This window comes from Pseudophryne corroboree, chromosome 1 (genome assembly GCF_028390025.1).
Source record: "Pseudophryne corroboree isolate aPseCor3 chromosome 1, aPseCor3.hap2, whole genome shotgun sequence".
NCBI lineage: Eukaryota > Metazoa > Chordata > Amphibia > Anura > Myobatrachidae > Pseudophryne > Pseudophryne corroboree.
In genome coordinates, this window is record NC_086444.1 from 544,676,422 (window position 1) to 544,695,509 (window position 19,088).

At 41.1% G+C, this 19,088-nt stretch overlaps 1 protein-coding gene, 1 long non-coding RNA gene and 1 pseudogene across 8 annotated transcripts in view; 1 reads left to right on the top strand and 2 right to left on the bottom strand.

Annotated features, from left to right (window-relative positions):
• Window positions 1–19,088, top strand: part of LINGO2 (leucine rich repeat and Ig domain containing 2) — a 2,057,065-nt gene that overhangs the window by 1,011,286 nt on the left and 1,026,691 nt on the right. The gene's annotated exons all lie outside the window — the stretch shown is intronic.
• The window catches only part of LOC134898384 (uncharacterized), a 356,145-nt gene continuing 344,851 nt past the window's right edge, over window positions 7,795–19,088 (bottom strand). Inside the window, exons 2-4 of one of the 2 annotated variants that reach the window (XR_010172210.1) lie at window positions 12,841–13,330; window positions 12,593–12,655; window positions 7,795–10,720 (exon numbers count right to left, since the gene is read on the bottom strand). This is a non-coding gene — a long non-coding RNA (uncharacterized LOC134898384). The remainder of the gene's footprint in view (window positions 10,721–12,592; window positions 12,656–12,840; window positions 13,331–19,088) is intronic. The other variant, XR_010172211.1, reaches the window with a different exon arrangement.
• Window positions 15,134–15,251, bottom strand: LOC134945642 (5S ribosomal RNA; annotated as a pseudogene).

Consider the following 19,088-nt stretch of genomic DNA (forward strand, 5'->3'; position numbering starts at 1 on the left):
GTCCTTAGGGGTATTTGGAGGAAAGTGAAGAAAGCCCTTGTGTCTGTGTCTTTAGTGACCAAAAGGGTTTTTGATAAGCGGAGAAGACCCTGCAGCTTCAAATTAGGAGACTTCGTCTGGTTGTCCACCAAGAATTTGAAGTTGAGACAGCCATCTCATAAGTTAGGCCCCCGGTTCATTGGCCCTTATAAGATCACCAGGGTTATCAATCCGGTGGCATTTCAGTTAGATCTGCCCCGTTCATTGGGTATCAATAAAACATTTCATTGTTCCCTTTTAAAACTGGCGGTTAGTAATCCTTCTTCCAGTGGAAGACCTTCTCCTCTTCTGATACGGGGTCAGAGGGAGTTTGTGGTTGAAAGGGTTCTTGACTCCAAGATGGTTCGGGGTCGGCTGTCATTTTTGGTGCACTGGAAGGGGTATGGCCCGGAGGAGCGGTCGTGGGTGCGCAGTTGTGATCTTCATGCCCCCAGACTGATACGCTCTTTCTTCTCGCAGTTCCCCGATAAACCCGGTGGTAGGGGTTCTTTGACCCCTTGTCAGGCTCTGTGCACGGCAGGGAATCCGGCGCTGGTTTTGTGCTCACAGTCTGTGAGGTCTGAGTGGGGCGTGGACAGCACCTGCTATATAAACCATCCTCTCAGGCTAGGCAAATGCTGCTGAATCTTTGTTTGTTAGTCAGTTCCAGAGAGTTAGCTAGTACTGTGTGACTTTGTATTTACTTGTTGCTTACTGCGAATAGGCCTTGGGATTCGGTACTTCATTCTGCCAATCTGGACCTAGCAGTAAGACTGGAGTCAGTTGTTTGACCTGCTGGGGTTCTTTTGCTATTCTGTGAACCCAGCAGGTTTGCGGCTGTACTCTCAGACCTGCTTGCTTAATCCTCCCTCACTGTGCAGGGCGTCCAGGTGTCAGTTTAGTGGCAGTAAGCTGAACCTGTGCCCTGCAAGTGGGGGTTAGGATTGTGGATACTCTCCTTGTGTCTATATTTCTATCTCTGACCAAGGAGTTTATTCCCACACCCGTTGGTAACCCTTTGGGGTTTTTTCTGTTGCTCTTAGCAACATCATTTCAGGTGCTCCACATGTTAAATCACTACACCTCGCTTCATTGTCCGCTCTATTCCATCTGAGCATTCCTGACACTAGGGAGACACCCAATTCCTGAGCCTTTGGGCTTCTCCGTTCACTTTGTGTTTATTAGTTATTCCATCACCTCCTGTGTATGTTATGTTATACTGTCTGTGAGTTCGTTTGCTTCGCTTCCCTCTCTGTTCATACACCGGTATACACCTGTTAGCACTGGTGTGCATAACACAGGAAAAGCAATTAACAGGCTCAGATGCAGACTGCTGCTTTGAAGTCGGATATCTCTAATGCCCCAGGGCTTATTTTAAAAAATCTGCTAACACTGGAAAAAGGGGACCCTCAGCTATCAGCCTAGGATCCTTAGACTCCTGGGGTCCTCAAGCAACTGCCCATTCAGCCCAATGGAAAAGACAGCCCTGTACTAGAATACATTCATGAAACCTGGTATATTATGAACTGAGACTGTAAGCAAATTACAATTCAACCTAATGTCTGTTAGTTTGTTTGTTTGTTTGTTTGCTTATTTATTTATAAATACATACTGTTGCTCAAAGGAAAGGTAAACTGAATTTAAAATGAATGAGTCTGAAACATTTCTGTATGGTCTAGGAAATGTGCTGGAAGTGATGAAATTACATTTTTTTTTATAGCTGGCAAACATTTATTGACTAAACAGTAAAATGTCATGATCCTGTCTTGCTAAGAATCTAGATTTTGGATCATTACAAGATGTTTGAATCAGCAAAGTGACAGTTCACTGTAGAGAGTCAGATAGGATTATGACTGCATTTAGAGGACTATTTGTCAACACTTTCACTTGTAATTGACATCTTATATCTGGGATACTACTGTACAGTTTTTAAGTGATCGAATGAAAATAATATAAACTGTTGGACAATGACATTTAGATTAGTGACATGAACTGATTTACTTGCTTCATTATAAAATGACCAGCAATAGATATAGTGAATATGGGGGGTCATTCCAAGTTGATCGTAGCTGTGCTAAATTTAGCACAGCTACGATCATGTTCCCAGACATGCGGGGGGACGCCCAGCACAGGGCTAGTCTGCCCCGCATGCCTGTCTACCCCTCCACCCGCACAAGTACAAAAGCATCGCACAGCGGCGTTGCTTTTGTACTTGTTGAGTAACTCCCGGCCAGCGCAGCACCTGTGGCTGGCCGGGAGTTGCTTGTCGCTGCCCCTGGTAGCAGCAGCTGCGTGTGACATCATGCAGCTGCTTCAGCCAACCCCCCCACACTGTCCGGCCACACCTGCGTTGGCTGGACTGTGCCCCCAAAATGGTGGCCTAACGCTGCCCCCCGCCCATCGACCGCCTCTGCTTGTCAATCAGGCAGAGGTGATCGCTAGGGGATGACGGTCTTCAGCAGTCTGGCATGTGCCGGAGCACTGTGGCACCGGCGCATGCGCAATTATGACCCATTCACTGCACTGCGAACTGCAGCGAGCGATCAGGTCGGAATGACCCCCATGGCTCAATGCAGCATATCATAGTTTTAACTAGAGATGTGCGGTGGACACTTTTTGGGTTTTGGTTTTGGATCTGGATCCCTGCTCGTGTTTTGGATCTGGATTAGTTTTGCCAAAACCACCCTTCCGGGTTTTGGTTTTGGATCTGGATGATTTAAAAAAAAAAAACCACATAAAAACAGCTAAAATCACAGAATTTGGGGGTAATTTTGATCCTATAGTATTATTAACCTCAATAACATTCATTTCTACTCATGTATCAGTCTATTCTGAACACTGAACACCTCACAATATTGTTTTTAGGCCAAAAGGTTGCACCAAGGTAGCTGGATGACTAAGCTAAGCAACACAAATGGGCGGCACAAACACCTGGCCCATCTAGGAGTGGCGCTGCAGTGGCAGATAGGTGGGCAGTTTTGAAAACTAGGCCCCAAAGAGCACATGAAGCAAAGAAGAAAAAGAGGTGCACCAAGGTCGCTGGATGATTAAACTAAGCAACACAAGAGAGTGGAACAAACACCTGGCCCATCTAGGAATGACACTACAGTGGCAGACAGGATGGCAGTTTTAAAAACAAGGCCCCAAAGAGCACATAATGCAAAGAAAAAAAAGAGGTGTGAGATGGAATTGTCCTTGGGCCCTCACACCCACCCATAAGTAGTATAAACAGGACATGCACACTTTAACAAACCAATCAATTCAGCATCAGGGTCTTTCACACGACTGGCTGAAATTATTGGTTTGTTTGGGCTCCCACAAAAAAAGAAGCAATTAATCCCCCCACCAAAAAATAAGCAATTAATCCCCCCACCAAAAAAGAAGCAATTAATCTCTCCTTGCACAAACTGGCTCTACAGAGGCAAGATGTCATCCTCATCTTCATCCTCTGATTCCTCACCCCTTTCAGTGTGTACATCTTCCTCCTCACAGAGTATTAATTCGTCCCCACCGAAATCCACCATCACAGGCCCCTGTGTAGTTTCTGGAGGCAATTGCTGGTAAATGTCTTTGCGGCGGAATTTATAATTCATTTTGATGAACATCATCTCCACATTTTGTCGAAGTAACCTCCTACGCCGATTGCTGACAAGGTTACCGGCTGTACTAAACACTCTTTCGGAGTACACACTGGAGGGGTGGGACAACTTAGGTAAAATAATGCCAGTTTTTGCAAGGGCCTCCAAATTGCCTCTTTTTCCTGTCAGTCTACATATGAACTGTATGATATGCCTACTTGGATGCTGTCACCCATATAATCCACCATTATTTCAATGGTGACAGCATCATATGTAGTGACAGTAGACATGTCCGTAATTGTTGGCAGCTCCTTCAGTCCGGACCAGATGTCAACACTTGCTCCTGACTGCCCTACATCACCACCAGTGGGTGGGCTCAGGAGTTTTATCCTTTTCCTCGCAGCCCCAGTTGCGGTAGAAAATGAAGGAGGAGCTGTTGACAGGTCACGTTCTGCTTGAGTTGACAATTTTCTCACCAGCAGGTCTTTGAACCTCTGCAGACTTGTGTCTGCTGGAAAGAGAGATACAGTGTGGGCTGTAAACCTAGGATCGAGCATGGTGGCCAAAATGTAGTGCTCTGATTTCAACAGATTGACCACCCTTGAATCCTGGCAAAGCAAATGAAGGGCTCCATCCACAAGTCCCAAATACTTAGCGGAATCACTCCATCTTAGTATCTCCTTTAATTTCTCCAGCTGCTTCTACAAAAGCCTGATGAGGGGAATGACCTGACTCAAACTGGCAGTGTCTGAACTGACTTCACGTGTGGCAAGTTCGAAGGGTTTGAGAACCTTGCACAACACAGAAATTATTCTACACTGCACTTGAGTCAGGTGCATTCCCCTTCCTTTGCCTATATCGTAGGTGGATGTGAAGGCTTGAATGGTCTTTTGCTGCTGTTCCACCCTCTGCAGCATATAGAGTGATGAATTCCACCACTTTACCACCTCTTACTTCAGGTGATGGTAGGGCAGGTTTGGGAGTGTTTGCTTGCGCTCCAGTCTTCGGCACGCAGTGGATGAATGTCGAAAGTGGCCCAAAATTTTTTGGGCCACCGACAGCATCTTCTGTATGCCCCTGTCATTTAAAAAAAAAATCTGCACCACCAAATTAATTGTATGTGCAAAACATGGGATGTGCTGGAATTTGCACAGACGTAATGCACACACAATATTGGTGGCATTGTCCGATATCACAAATCCCCAGGAGAGTCTAAGTGGGGTAAGCCACTGTGCAATGATGTCCCTCAGTTTCCATAAGAGGTTGTGAGCGGTGTGCCTCTTACAGAAACCGGTGATACACAGAGTAGCCTGCCTAGGAACGAGTTGGCGTTTGTGAGATGCTGCTACTGGTGCTGCTGCTGTTGTTGCTGCGGGAGGCCATACATCTACCCAGTGGGCTATTACACTCATGTAGTCCTTAGTTTGCCTTGCTCCACTTGTCCACATGCCTGTGGTTAAGTGGACAATGGGTACAACTGCATTTTTCAGGACACTAAGGACACTTTTCTTAATGTTCCTGTACAGTCGGGGAATCGCTTTCCTAGTTAAGTGGAATCTAGACGAGATTTGGTACCGGGGACACAGTACGTCCATCAATTGTCTTAATCCCACTGCACTAATGGCGGATACCGGATGCATGTCTAACACCAGCATAGTTGTTATGGCCTCAGTAATCTGCTTTACAACAGGATGACTGCTGTCATATTTCATCTTCCTCACAAAGGAGTGTTGGACCGTCAATTGCTTAGTTAATGTAGTACAAGTAGTCTTCTGTCTTCCCCTCTGGGATGATGATCAACTCCCAGCAGCAACAACAGCAGCGGCAGCAGCAGCAGTAGGTGTACCACTCAAGGATCCTTTGGAGGAATCCTGTTTAGGAGAGGACTCGTCAGTCATGCCAGTGACATGGCCTGCAGGACTGAGGAGGAAATTGAAGTTGAGGGAGTTGGTGGTGTGGTTTTTATGAGCTTGGGAACAACAGGAAGAAGGGATTTAGGTGTCAGTGGACTGCTTATGCGCTTACCCAAACTTTCTGAACTTGACAATGACTTTTGATGAATGCGCTGCTGGTGACGTATAAGGGAGGATGTTCCTAGTTGGTTAAAATCCTTATTCCTACTTATTATGGATTGACAAAGGCAACACATGGCTTGACACCTGTTGTTCGGATTTGTGGAGAAATAATTCCACACCGAAGAGGTGGCATTTTTGGTATTTTGCCCAGGCATAACAATGGGCTTTCTCATCCCACAGGCAGTAACTGTCTCCATTGGTGCCTTATTCAAACAAACCACATCACCATCATAATCCTCATCGTCAACTTCCTCCTCTGTGCCAGCTACACCCATATCCTCCTAATCCTGGTGTACGTCTACAGTGACATCCTCAATCTCAATATCAGCAATTGAACTGGTGGTGCTCTTCTCAGCACTTGCATTGGGCATGCAAATGGTGGTAGGAGCCTCCTCTTTCCATACAGTCTTCCGAATGTCAGGCCTAGACCTCGCAACCACGGACACACTTAGACTCTCCTTGGGGACTTGTGATATCTATAAACGCACAGTTGTTTTTTCTTGTGCTTTAACAAGCTTATTTTTTTACATTTTTCAAGAGGTAGGAGGGCTTCCATCCTCATTAGTTGCTGAACCACCAGTCATGAACATAGACCAAGGCCTTAGCCTTTCCTTGCCACTTCATGTTGTTAATGGCATATTGCCAATTTTAAATTTCTCATCAGATAATTTCTTTTCTTTTTTTTCCTGATTATTAATTTTTGCTTCTTGGATTTTACATGCCCTCTGTGACATTGGGCATCTTCCTTAGCAGACAACGTTGATGGAATTGCATTGTCAATGTCATGACTGGTGGCAGCAGCAGCTTCAGCACTAGTACTAGGAACTGGAAGTGGTTCCTTATCTTCCACTATTTTTTCCTCCAAATTGTTGTTCTCCATTACACAGGACAGCACCCCTTTATTATTACAGCACACAGAACAGTGCCCCTTTATTTTCACAGCACCCCTGTATACAGGACCAGTGTAATGTTATTTTAACAGAAGCAGCAGCACCCCTGAATTTTTATAGCATACAGGGCCAGTGTAATGTTATTTTAAAAGCAGCACCCCTATATTTTACAGCATAAAGGAGCAATGTGCTTTTAATTTTTAACAACTGCACCCCTGAATTTTTACATCATGCAGGGCCAGTGTAATGTTATTTGAACAGCAGCACCCCTATATTTTACAGCATACAGGAGCAGTGTGCTTTTAAATTTTAACAACTGCACCCCTGAATTTTTATAGCATACAGGGCCAGTGTAATGTTATTTAAAAAAAGCAGCACCCCTGTATTTTACACCATATAGCAGCAGTGCGCTTTTCATTTTTAACAACTGCACCCCTGAATTTTTACAATATACAGGGCCAGTTTAATGTTATTTTAACATCAGCACCCCTATATTGTACAGCATACAGGAGCAGTGTGCTTTTCATTTGTAACAATTGCACCCCTGAATTTTTACAACATACAGGGCCAGCAGCACCCCTATATTTTACAGCATACAGGAGGAGGACAGTGCCCCTGCACCCTGTACAACACAGTGACAGCATCACCCATGTACAGCTGCAGCACGTGGCCATAACAGCAAATGAAACGCCAAGACAGCACCCCTAACACAGCACAGGTACACAATAGTGACAGCAGAAGTACCCCTACAGAGAACACACTAACCCCACCTGACGCCAACACCCACAGAGAGAGACAGAGGTCTTTCTCCCTCACTCTCTAAGTCTGGAGTGAAAATGGCAATGACACGCGGCTGTTTATATGGAATCCAAAACCCATGAGAATCCGACAGTGGGACGATGATGTTTTGCCTCATTCTGGTTTCGGAGTCTGGCGGGATGTCCCGATCTGGGCTGGGATACCGACTCAGTGCGTGATATTCAGTTCTCAGTGAACCTAACCCACTCATCTCTAGTTTTAACAACATTAATACTGACTTAAATTAAATAAAAATATTTGTGGTTAAATACAGTATAAGAAGAATTAAAATTTACAATGATATTTGGCTGACAAATCAGTTTGCTAAAACCCAAAGGAAAAATAAATTTATACAGTTAACAAAACTTTCTAATTTTTTTTTAAATTGATTTATTTAAAGATAACATAAAAAAATAACAATTAACAAAGGAACAGTATCAGTTATTTTTGTTTTGTTTAACTCATTAATATTAAATTGTGACAATTTACGTAAAATAGAACCATTGACCAAGTACAGTATCTATATAATACTGTCATTATACATAGTCTGTCCTGAATAAGATACAGTATGTGCAGTGGGAGCATATTGTTTGCTCAAACCCTCATTTTTTTCTGCTAACACATTCACATACAGTATAGGAGCTATGGAGACAGGGGATTGCAGTAAAGGGTAAATGTAGCAAGGGTAAGTGTGGGGAGAAGATTAATTGACCCTGGTAAAAATACACCAATTGTAAATAATTGTGCAAAATAATACACAAAGGCCTCTTTAGTCTGTAAATTGAACACATTCACATCTGTGTATCATCTATCTATCTATCTATCTATCTATCTATCTATCTATCTATCTATATATCTAGGGCAGATAAGTCCTAACTAACTAATATGTGATACTAATATTCAAGGATTAATGTACTTGGAAAAATTTGGATTACATTGTTTTGATATCCTTAAGAGGTACACAATCAAGTATTACCAGTATATTTTGGAGACCCACAGTACTAACCATTAAAAATTGAGGCAAATATTTGTGATTCATTTTGGTTTAACCACTTGCCTGGAACAGTTGCATCTGATGAGACCTGTCAGAAAGCCCACTGTACGCCAGCAGGAAGAGAATCCTCCTGTAGTTGCTGCCAGGGGCAGATTGGGATTGGAAACCAGCCAAGAAAGTCATAGAAGCAGCCCTAATGCAGGTGAAATCTGTTGATGGGATGGGGCTTGTTGAGGGGTGCAGGAACCCTCCTCTTAGCGCCTGAGTTGGTTGAACTTGCATCTTCCTTGTGGTTTTTTCTGCAGTTGTTTTTGCAACTTTATGGTAATGCTGCTTCAATGCACCTCCCTGGTGTACTTCTATGCATCCAAAAATGCAAGAACTGAGCTGCACACCCTTGCTAACAACATTGAAACCAGCCCTATGCTATTATTAACAGTTTCTTATATAGCCCAGCATATTGTGTTGTGCTTTGCAATTGGAAACACTGATAAAAATATACTGGGTAATAACAGACAGTCATAGAGGTACTAAGGCCCTGCTCACAAGCTTACAATCTATGCTAGGTTCAGATCATTTGTGTATGGCCTCCAATGTGTTAAGCTTCTCTATATACAGCCATGTTTGATTAGTCAACCCCCTGTTCCCACCTAGGAACACTTAACACAATTCTAATACACTTCTTGGTGTGTGCATCTGGGTCTGTACAGCAACTCTGTGTGAACACTTTTGGGATCCATACACAGATGAAAACATTGCAGAAGAAAAAAATTCACAAGTACTCACAGGAAAAAAGAGAGACAGACAGATAGCAAGAGATCAGCAGAGATAGCAAGTGAGAAGCTGAGAGACAGACAAGAGAGTAGCCGACAAACAGACAGCAAGAGAGCAGCAGAGAGAGACAAACAGCAGGAGACCAGCAAAGACAGCAAGAAAGCAAAGAGAAACAGACAGCAAGAGAGCAGCAGAGATAGCAAGAGAGCAGCAGATACTGACAGCAAGAGAGTAGCAAATAGAGACACAGAATGACAGCAAGAGAGCAGCAAAGAATCATCAAGTGAACATCAGGGAGAGTCAGAAGTGCCAGGAGAGAGACAGGTACTAACAGTGGAGAGACAGCCAGTGCCCAGTGCTGGATTTCCCACTAGGCACATGTCTAGGGCCGACACAGCAGTCCATCCTCTTCCAAACCAGAGGAGCAGCACAGCAGTCCTCCACCATGGTTTTAAGTGTGGCGAGGCTAGCAGAGAAGACAGTCACCACAACAGCACCACCAGTACCGCACCCAACATTGTGCTGTTCATCACCCACTCTGGCCACTTCCCACTTCATGCATTCCCGCTCAAGGTGCTCTCAGGCTGTAGATTCTGGAAGCATCCACTCACCTGCAAGATCACAGTTTCTGGTTTTCATTCCATCTGGCAGCTTTAACTGCTTGTTACAGACAGAAGATTGATGGGGCTGTAGGAGGACCCAGAGGTGGATCTGTCAGTGGTGACTGATGGCAAACACTACAAAGGCTTCTGTGGCTTCACATGCACAGCAGCTCCACCAGTGGCCATTTTTCCTGATGTCTGAGCTTTCAGTTTATGCTGCCCGATCAAAGCTGAGCCCCAATCGTAGCAGCCGGCCAGCATGTGGGACCATGGGCAGTCACTGAGGGGACGACCAGATAAATGGAATTTAGCCTGGCCTACCAGAGTGCCATTCCAGCCCTATTTGCTGCTCTCAGAGGGACCTCCAGTCCTTCTGCTTCCTGGTTCCATCTCCCCCAGTGCCTGCCCTGCTGCCGATCACTGCTTATCGGTCAGCCCAGCAGCAGCCCCTCACCCATTGGCTGCAGAAATTAGCAGCCACTGAGGAAATGTGGAAAAGCAGCCCCTTGCCTTTCCTTTGGACCTCCAGAGGATACAGAGAGAAGCAGGTTCTGAAAAAGTGAAATCGCTATGGTAGTTTTTGTGGTTGTTTGTTTTTTTATATAAAATTGTATTGGACATATTTTAAATAAGTATTCTTAACCTAATTCATTCATAAAAAATGACAATTTCTGAACATTTTTTGGAAAAACTATTAGCCAATTAATTGGTTAAAAACAGTAGTTACATACGATTATTGAGTGAGGAAGACTGTTACTGGCCTCTTTGTTTGGTAAAGATGGTAAAGTAAACTATTAATTTGTGGATACCTTATATAATATTTAATGCAAGTTAATTGCACACTTCCTTTTCATTAACGGAAATGTATAGGCAAGTTATATACTGTAATCAGAGTGGATTTACTGTTTTTGTTTATTCCTCTGCATTGTCAATATATAATCAAGTTTGAAATCCATGATTCACTGGTCTTGAACTGTCGTAGTGGGAAAACCTGTGAAGTGAACAGTAATATAGTAATCTTGCTACAACAGGAAGACAGGTAAAATAATTAAGTAATATACAGTAGTTAATTATAGAAGCTCCTAACACAAGACCATTATTATATACTGAAGCCTCCTAATAGTCTGACTAGATCGTTTAACATAAAAAAACACATCACAATCTTGTTATCTTATTTTATCAAAATTGTAGCCTAATTTAGATACATAGAAAATAATATATCACATAAAACGATACATTCATTAAAAAAGTTTCCAGCAAATCCATGTGCATAAGTAAACCAAAAATAAAAGTTTGATGATGTTTGCTTCAGAGGCCTGCATTAATAACTAGTCATCCATTTGTTATTGCCAATCCATCAGAAGCTAATAAAAGAATGAAAATGCCTTCCTGGAAATCATTATATTAGTAAATATATACTTTATTTTACATAGAGAAAAATACATAAAGACAAAACATTCTGTAAGACTCTATATACATTTCTAACCTTGTTGAACCAGCCAAATGAAATGTCTCATCAATAGATAACAGCCCATAAAAAAAGTTATTGTATTTTTACCAGTAATTTATGTGTCCTACAGTATGTATATGCTTGAAAAATCATACCCTGGTAAAGAATAAAAGTTATAACATTTCTCAAACCTCTAAGGCAATAAAATAATTGTAAAACAGATTAAACTACACATATACTTCAATGATGTAACAGAAATGGCAGTTAAGTTGGGCACAGAAAATTATTTTACCTTTTTTTTTTTGCTATTAAACTCCGTTTAATAGTGTTATGTCTTGGCTTGATTTTTATGAAGTGTATTGATTAATTTACAATGTATCTGATTAAAGTGGGTCGTTGATTCAATTTGAGTTAAGTTAGGGAATAAACGAACACTTTTTAGAGTTAACAAAATTTGGGATTTAATGATGAGGTGAGGACTAATTTGTGTGGATTTTAGTAATTTGTAGACAAAGCAGGTAGATTTGTATTGACTAGCCATTTCACACCCACAGGTAGGTTTGGCACACCCAGTTGTCATGATAAAACTTAAAATATAACTAAAGCCCCAGCAAAATGACATCTTGTATTAAGTAATTTTTTAATCATAGCATGAACTCCATAGGTTGCAATTATCAAATTGACTTTTTGTTTTACGTTTTATTTTAAGAAAATCTTGTGACTGACTATGGGCCTGATCGCAACAGCAAACTTTTCTCTAAAAGGCAAAACCATGTGCACTGCAGGGGGGGGGGGGGGGGGGGGGCAGATATAACATGTGCAAAGAGAGTTAGATTTGGGTGTGGTGTGTTCAAACTGAAATATAAATTGCAGTGTAAAAGTAAAGCAGCCAGTATTTACCCTGCACAGAAACAATATCTATTTCTCTCCCCAAATCTATTTCTCTCTCTGCACATGTGACATCTGCCCCACCTGCAGTGTAACATGGTTTTGCTTCTTAGAGAACGATTTTGCTTTTGCTATCTGGTCTGAATTAGGCCCAGTGTGTCATCCAGTTATACACTATAATACAGTATTGATTCCAGTTATACAGTATTTAAAATTCAATATCTCAAAACCTTATGTGGGTATTATTATTATTATTATTATAATTATTATTATATGTTGCACCTTTATATGAGACAAAGATCTTACCTCCAATTCAATCTTGCAAATGGGAATTTTTCTTTACTAGTGTGTTTTCAATTATGAAACAATAGAGCTATAATAAGACATATACTGTAACAAGATCAAATACAAACTGTTGAATGGATGAACAATTTGTGGAAGTGATTTTATGTTGACCTAAGGGTTATTTATTATGTAATCTATCAGTAATTTAGGCATATATAGATGCTGGTATCAGTCACTTACTTCTGAGATGGGACTTATGCCAAAAGTTGCTTGATAAGGACAATTGATCACTGTATTTTATCTCTGATAGCATAGGAACAAGATAGAAATATAACACAACATAAATAATTTATATACCATTATTTGTTTTAATCATTATTATGTAAAGTATAATTACTTGCACCTAACTAATTGCTGTATTCAACATTTGGAACTTTGAACTAAATTATCTTTCAAAAGTAGGAAACAATGTTTATTTCTTTCTTTACCTTATAGTAATAATTGCCAGGTGTGGGAAACCACATTCTTCAGGCTTGAGGATCGTAGGACTCTGCACATCTATGACAAGATTACTGATGCATATGAACAGGGCACAGTTGCTGAGTTGGTTTATGACAGAATCAGGATGCAGAGTTCAGAACTGGCTCTCTGTTGTCTTCCTCAGGGATAAAAGCTGACTCTGAGACTATACTTTCCAACACTGTGTTAAACTGTTAAGCTTGTAGTATGTTTTGGGCTTGCAGACTCGTTTTCCCAGCAGCCAGTGTAGTCTCCGTGACAGCAGGACTTCCATGACTGAATTAGTCAAGGAAATCAGTTGGAATAAACGCTGGCACTAGATATGCACTGTGCGCTTCAGGCAGGAAACACAACAGCTCTAGAGACCAAACCACAGAGCCATCTCTTTCAGAAGGCAGCCAAGTTTATTCTCATCAGGCTTTCACTTTTTGTACTCCAGAGATAAGATTGGATGGTTACCTGAAATGTGGATTTGTGTAACAGTCATCAGTTGGCAGCAATTTATACATATACTTTTGTTAACGTTTTTAATAATGCATGTACTGTAGATCTCATTAAGGGCACCATTAAACAAAAACATAATGTACTGTATTCTATAGTAAATTACGTAAAGTCAGACCAAAGTGCACTTTATTATTTGTAACTGGAACTCAATATTTTGAAACTATTAAATGTTTTAATTTATTTTTCTAATAAATGTTGTTTCTATGTTACTTCTGTAGGAGAAGCAATTCTATATTAAAATTCTGTAGACTCTATATTAAACTGGAAAACCTCTTTATAAACATATTCACCTGTCCTCAATTGACAATAAAATGATTTGTAAATTATAGGGATGACCTTATCATTGAGTTTCTTGTACCTGTTGGTGGAAACAAAGCCCATACTAATGCTGGTTTAATACATTTACTGCTTTGAAGCAGGACTGAGCTAACTCAATGAGTCTAGTCCCTCACATTCACTATAATAGAGATGTTGCTAGCAGTCACTTCATCTATTATACTGTATAACACATAGGAAATACATAATGTTCCCTGGTGTGCTGTTTGCACCTATCTATATATAACAAATCAATATACTGAAAATTCCAGGCTTGGGGACACATCATGTCTGCTTGAAGAATGGCTAAATTGGGGTGTCCCATTAGTATACAGTAATTATTTTTCACTTAGAGCATCACATTATATATACAGAAAGGATCCTTTGCAAGCCTGTTTAAGAGAACAAAAGGCAATCATAGAGGCATGTTCATGCTTGTGATTTGCAAACACAGAGACTTTTTTCAGAACATAAGTAGGCTGCAATTTTTTATGCCTGGCATGAGGTATTGTAAGCTCTGATTGTAAGCTGTGTCTTCCCCCAGGCACCAGCAAAGCATTTGGTATATAGTTCAGCCCTTTGGAACAGTCTAATTAAAAGCTTAAAATTCACAAATAACATTAATAAAATACAGTTTTTGTAGTAGTTGCCTCATTTGCTTAATAATAAAATAAGCATCAAACTTTCAAACAACATTACTTTAAGTTTTTGACCATATCAGATACAGAAGAAGCTGTGCATACATCTGACTACATGTTTATTTCTGGAAAAGACAGAAGGGCTACTTAGTAAGGTATCCGGATGGAAGATAGTCAATAGGTCAACAATAGAGTTTGACAGTCAATAGGTTGACAGGGTCAAAATCTGGCAGGGTCTAAAGGTAAACGAAGAGTGAAGAAGACTCTTTTTTGGGTGCACTCTTATTAAGTATGTATTTATGAAATTTGTTAAAACATACAATTTTTATTATATTTAATTAAAATATTGTCCGTATCCACTCATATTGCATTTGTAGGAGGAACAAGTCAAAAAATGGGGTTATGTCCTGGTTTGATCTATCCCAATATAGACTGGCATGGGGGTGTAGATATATTAACCATACACCTGTTCTCATGCCATACCAGTACAAGCTGTGCTTGTTTTAATGGGACCAAAATAGGTCATGCAAAAATATGTATCAGTTACACCGGGATTATGTGTACCAAATAAACTATCTCGTCTAGTCTTAGCCACTTAAGCCCTCAATGGGTACTTGATAGGATAGAACTGAAAAGATTAGGTTCTATTGAGTCTCGCCTAAGAAGATGATGGTTAAGGAGACCAAAAATTGGTGATATACCGATGTTCTTGCCTGAATAGAATCAAGAAAATTGTATGAGATGGGAAGGAAGAAGTAGTGGTGATACTGCTGTTGGTATTCGAGTTTTGATTTGGAACAACCTCAGATTACTACACTGGGTATTCTTTGAGGGTCACCCCTCAAATACTGACCCAGCCCATCACCGTTTTGCTTCCAAGATCAGACGAGATTGGGCTCTAGCGGTGAGGTATGGTAGTAACCTATGAATGAGGAGTTCCACTCACCAATGAGAGTGCACCTATTTAATAGATTTAAGGAAGAAGTGTGGATCTGCTGTCCTGTTAGACCTGGGATTGCTCCCAGGAATCATGGATGAGAGTCCACGAAAATAGAAAAGGTATTGAATTCTTTATAAGAAATAAGAAAGTAACATAGTGCATAGATTCAGGCAATTTATAGACAAAATGTGCATGTAAAATTGCAGATAAGTTTGCACATCAGTATTATCTATGGTATATATTCACACTGAAAACCCAGCAAAAATGCCCTTTTCTGGGTGAGGATTTCATCCAAAACACTTTCATTTAAATATATAGGTAATATATCCAAGGGTGCTATCAAGTGAGGTCTCAGATACAATGTATCAAATATTGTCTGACGAGCAAAAAGAATAATATTATATCAGGTATAACATGTATGTATCAAGACTAGGGCTATCATCTTATATGCTATCAATTAGTTATAATAACTGATAAAAATAAAAATTATTATATTAGTATGAAAGGTGATACCAATTACTGCCCAGGTCCCTGGGTCAGTCAAGGGTGAGGATAATAAAGATATTCTCCCGTGTGAGAACCTTTTTGCATGCCTGGTTCAGAATCCTTCTTGCATATTGTAGGAATCAAGGTCCTTACTGCATATTGGATAGGAATTAGGTAGGAAAACGCGTTTCACCCGTGTCCACGGGCTTGCTCACTTCCATTGCTGCTATCCTGGCGTGATGCAGGGTTTAAAAGCCCTGGTATTAATTAGTCAGCCAATGGCTGTGATTTCCTAATTGCAGGTTCAGCTCCTGCTGTGTTTAGGCGGAAGCTGTATGTATGTAGGGTTGCTTGGCAACCCTGGAAGCATCAGCCTATTCGGGGTGAGGGGGAGGTCCCAGGTCCCGGCCGGAAGGAGAGATGACCAATCGTAGGCTCACGCCAGGTATGTGTATGCGGTTGCTAGGCAACCTGACATACACGGACTTAGCGAGGGTGACTGATTCTCATTAGCCTCGGCTTTCCGGACACAGGAGAAGTCTGTTGTGCCTGGCTCGTGAGGTATGTGTATGCGGTTGCTAGGCAACCTGACATACACGGACTTAGCGCGGGTGACTGATTCTAAATAGCCTCGGCTTTCCGGACGCAGGAGAAGTCTGTTGTGCCTGGCTCGTGAGTGTCGAGCATGACACAGGGTTCTAGTGGAGAATGCATCTCTCGATCAAATCGGCAGAGGCCGCATTTGTATATGTGGTTGCCTAGCAACCTAACAGTGTCTGGCGGAGATCTCCGATCCTGGACGGCAAGAGAAGCGGTACACATTCTGCTAACCTAGCTCTATGAGTATGGTTTGCTGAGCAACCAAATGGGTTTTAAGGCTTGCTGGAGACAAGGAGGGTGGAGGGGCGGTCTCGTTTTCGGGAAGGTTAAAAATTAATTAAGAATTATTAATGAGGGATGCTCTGGTTATGGAGCTAGATTATTGCTTAGTCATTGATCATCGGAATAAGCAATTATGTTACTGCCATATACTTATAATTATATATCTCGGTTAGAGAAGTGATTTAGTGTTGGATAGCAGTAGCGAGGTCCCATGGGTAAGTAGAAGGAAGTAAGGAATAGGGAGAGGGGATGAATAGTGCAATCTAAAAATCAAATTAAAATTGTGAAACTATTAATTCTGAATTCTAAACTTTATTTGAATAAAAATTATTTTCTTTATGTACATTAAATTAAGACCACCATAGTGTTTTTATTGTTGAGGTGTTGTGCCAGGTTTGCCAAATATATGACAGCATTGTGCGGGGGGAAGGGGGGGGGGGGGGTTGGGGGGGGGGGGAATGGGAGGGGAAAGTGCCCGAGTGTAAAACCATATTGTTGTGTACCATGTGGGTGAAGTAGGGAGGGGAGTGTGGGGTATGGTGATTAGTAGTGAGTAAGGGGAAGTGTTGGGAAAGTTAATTAATAATAATGTGGGGAAAGGGGGGATTGGGGGGATTGCTAGTGTTAGGTTTGGAAAGTAGGTGTATGGTGGGGTATTAGTTTGTGTGTGAGATAGAGAGATATATGGGGTGATTGGGTGAATAAAAATATATATTTGATAAATAAGTGAGATGTTAAAAATATGATGCTGATTATATACCATTTATATAAATATAAATATAAAATTAAAAGTGAGAGTGCCTATTGAGAAAGGGTTGCTTAACTTGGGTGAATGCCAGGATAGGTAAGAAATAATTTTATACAATTTTATTATTATGCAATTGGTAGTAATGGTTAAACTATTCTTGTTGTTATAGTTATTTTTCAGAGGAAGGCACTATAATTAATGCTTTCATTCAGTCCTTGAGGTTTGTATGTGTTTAATTTGAAAATCCATTCTGTTTCCCGTTTGAGCAGTTCTTTCGTCATATCACCTCCTCTTATTCCCAGTTGAATTTTATCCAGACCAAACACTTTAAATTCTTTTGAGAAGTCCGTGTGATGGGAGTGAAAGTGTCGTGCCACCGGAGTCAGTTTTTTCATCCTGGTCAGATCTGTATTGACATTTCGACAATTTCCTGCATGTTCCAATATGCGTTCTTTCAGTTTTCTTGTCGTCATCCCGACGTATTTTAAATTGCAGTTGCACTCTATACAATATATGACTCCTTGAGTGCTGCAGTTAAAGAAATGTTTGATCTGAATGGGATCTCCAAAACGGTCAATCACAGAGGTAGTCTTCGATATGAGGGAACAAGCCTTGCAATGTCCGCAGGGGAAGGAGCCCGTTGGTGTATTTGATTTGACCTTTGGTTTCTGAAAGTGACTCCTGACTAGGAGATCTTTGATGTTCTTTGCTCTCCTCCAACTCATCTGAATACTGTTGTCTATGAAGGGTGCTAGGTCACTGTCTAATTTCAGAATGGGGAGATGTTTTTCTATTGCCTTTTTAATTAGCCTCCATTCCGGACAGAAAGTCCCAATGAATCTGATCTTCTCATCCTTCTCCTGAGGTGTTGTCAATTTGGTTTGAAAGATCAGAGAATCTCTGGATATTTTGGTTACTCCGGTACATGCCTTCTTCAATGAGCGCTTACTGTAGCCTCTTTCTAGTAATCGCTTTGTCAATTCCCGGCTTTTAACTTTGAAAACCTCTTCCTCAGAGCAATTGCGTCTGAGTCTTAAGAATTCTCCCTTGGGAATATTTTCCACCGTTGGTGGGAAATGTGCGCTCGTTTGGAATAATAGAGTATTGGTTGCGGTTTCTTTTCTGTACAATTCAGTTGCCAGATATCCTTTGGGGGATTTGTATATGTGGACATCCAGGAAGGCTATCCGATCTTGGCTGATGGTATGCGTTAATTTCAAGTTCAGATTGTTTGTGTTGAGAATTTGAATAAATTCCAGAAGTAACTCAGATTCTCCATCCCAGATGACAAATATGTCGTCTATGTATCGCAGCCATAGGATGATGTGTACTGTGTATTTGTCATTGTTATCTGTAAACACAGACATCTTTTCCCACCACCCAAGAAAGAGGTTCGCATACGTTGGTGCACATGCTGCCCCCATAGCGGTACCCCTAATTTGGAGGTAAAATTGTTCTTGAAACGTAAAATAGTTCTTCTGTAATACAAAGGCTAATAGGGAATATAGGAGATCATTAAAGGTACTTTTCTCTCCTCCATCCAAGAAGTACTTGGTGGCCCTTAAACCTGCCTGGTGGTCGATGCTGGTGTATAGCGCTTCGACATCCAGAGTCACAAGGTGGAAGCTATCCTCAAAAGGGATATTGTGAATTTTGCGCAGAAGATCCGATGTGTCCTTCAAATATGAAGGTAGTTGAAGAACA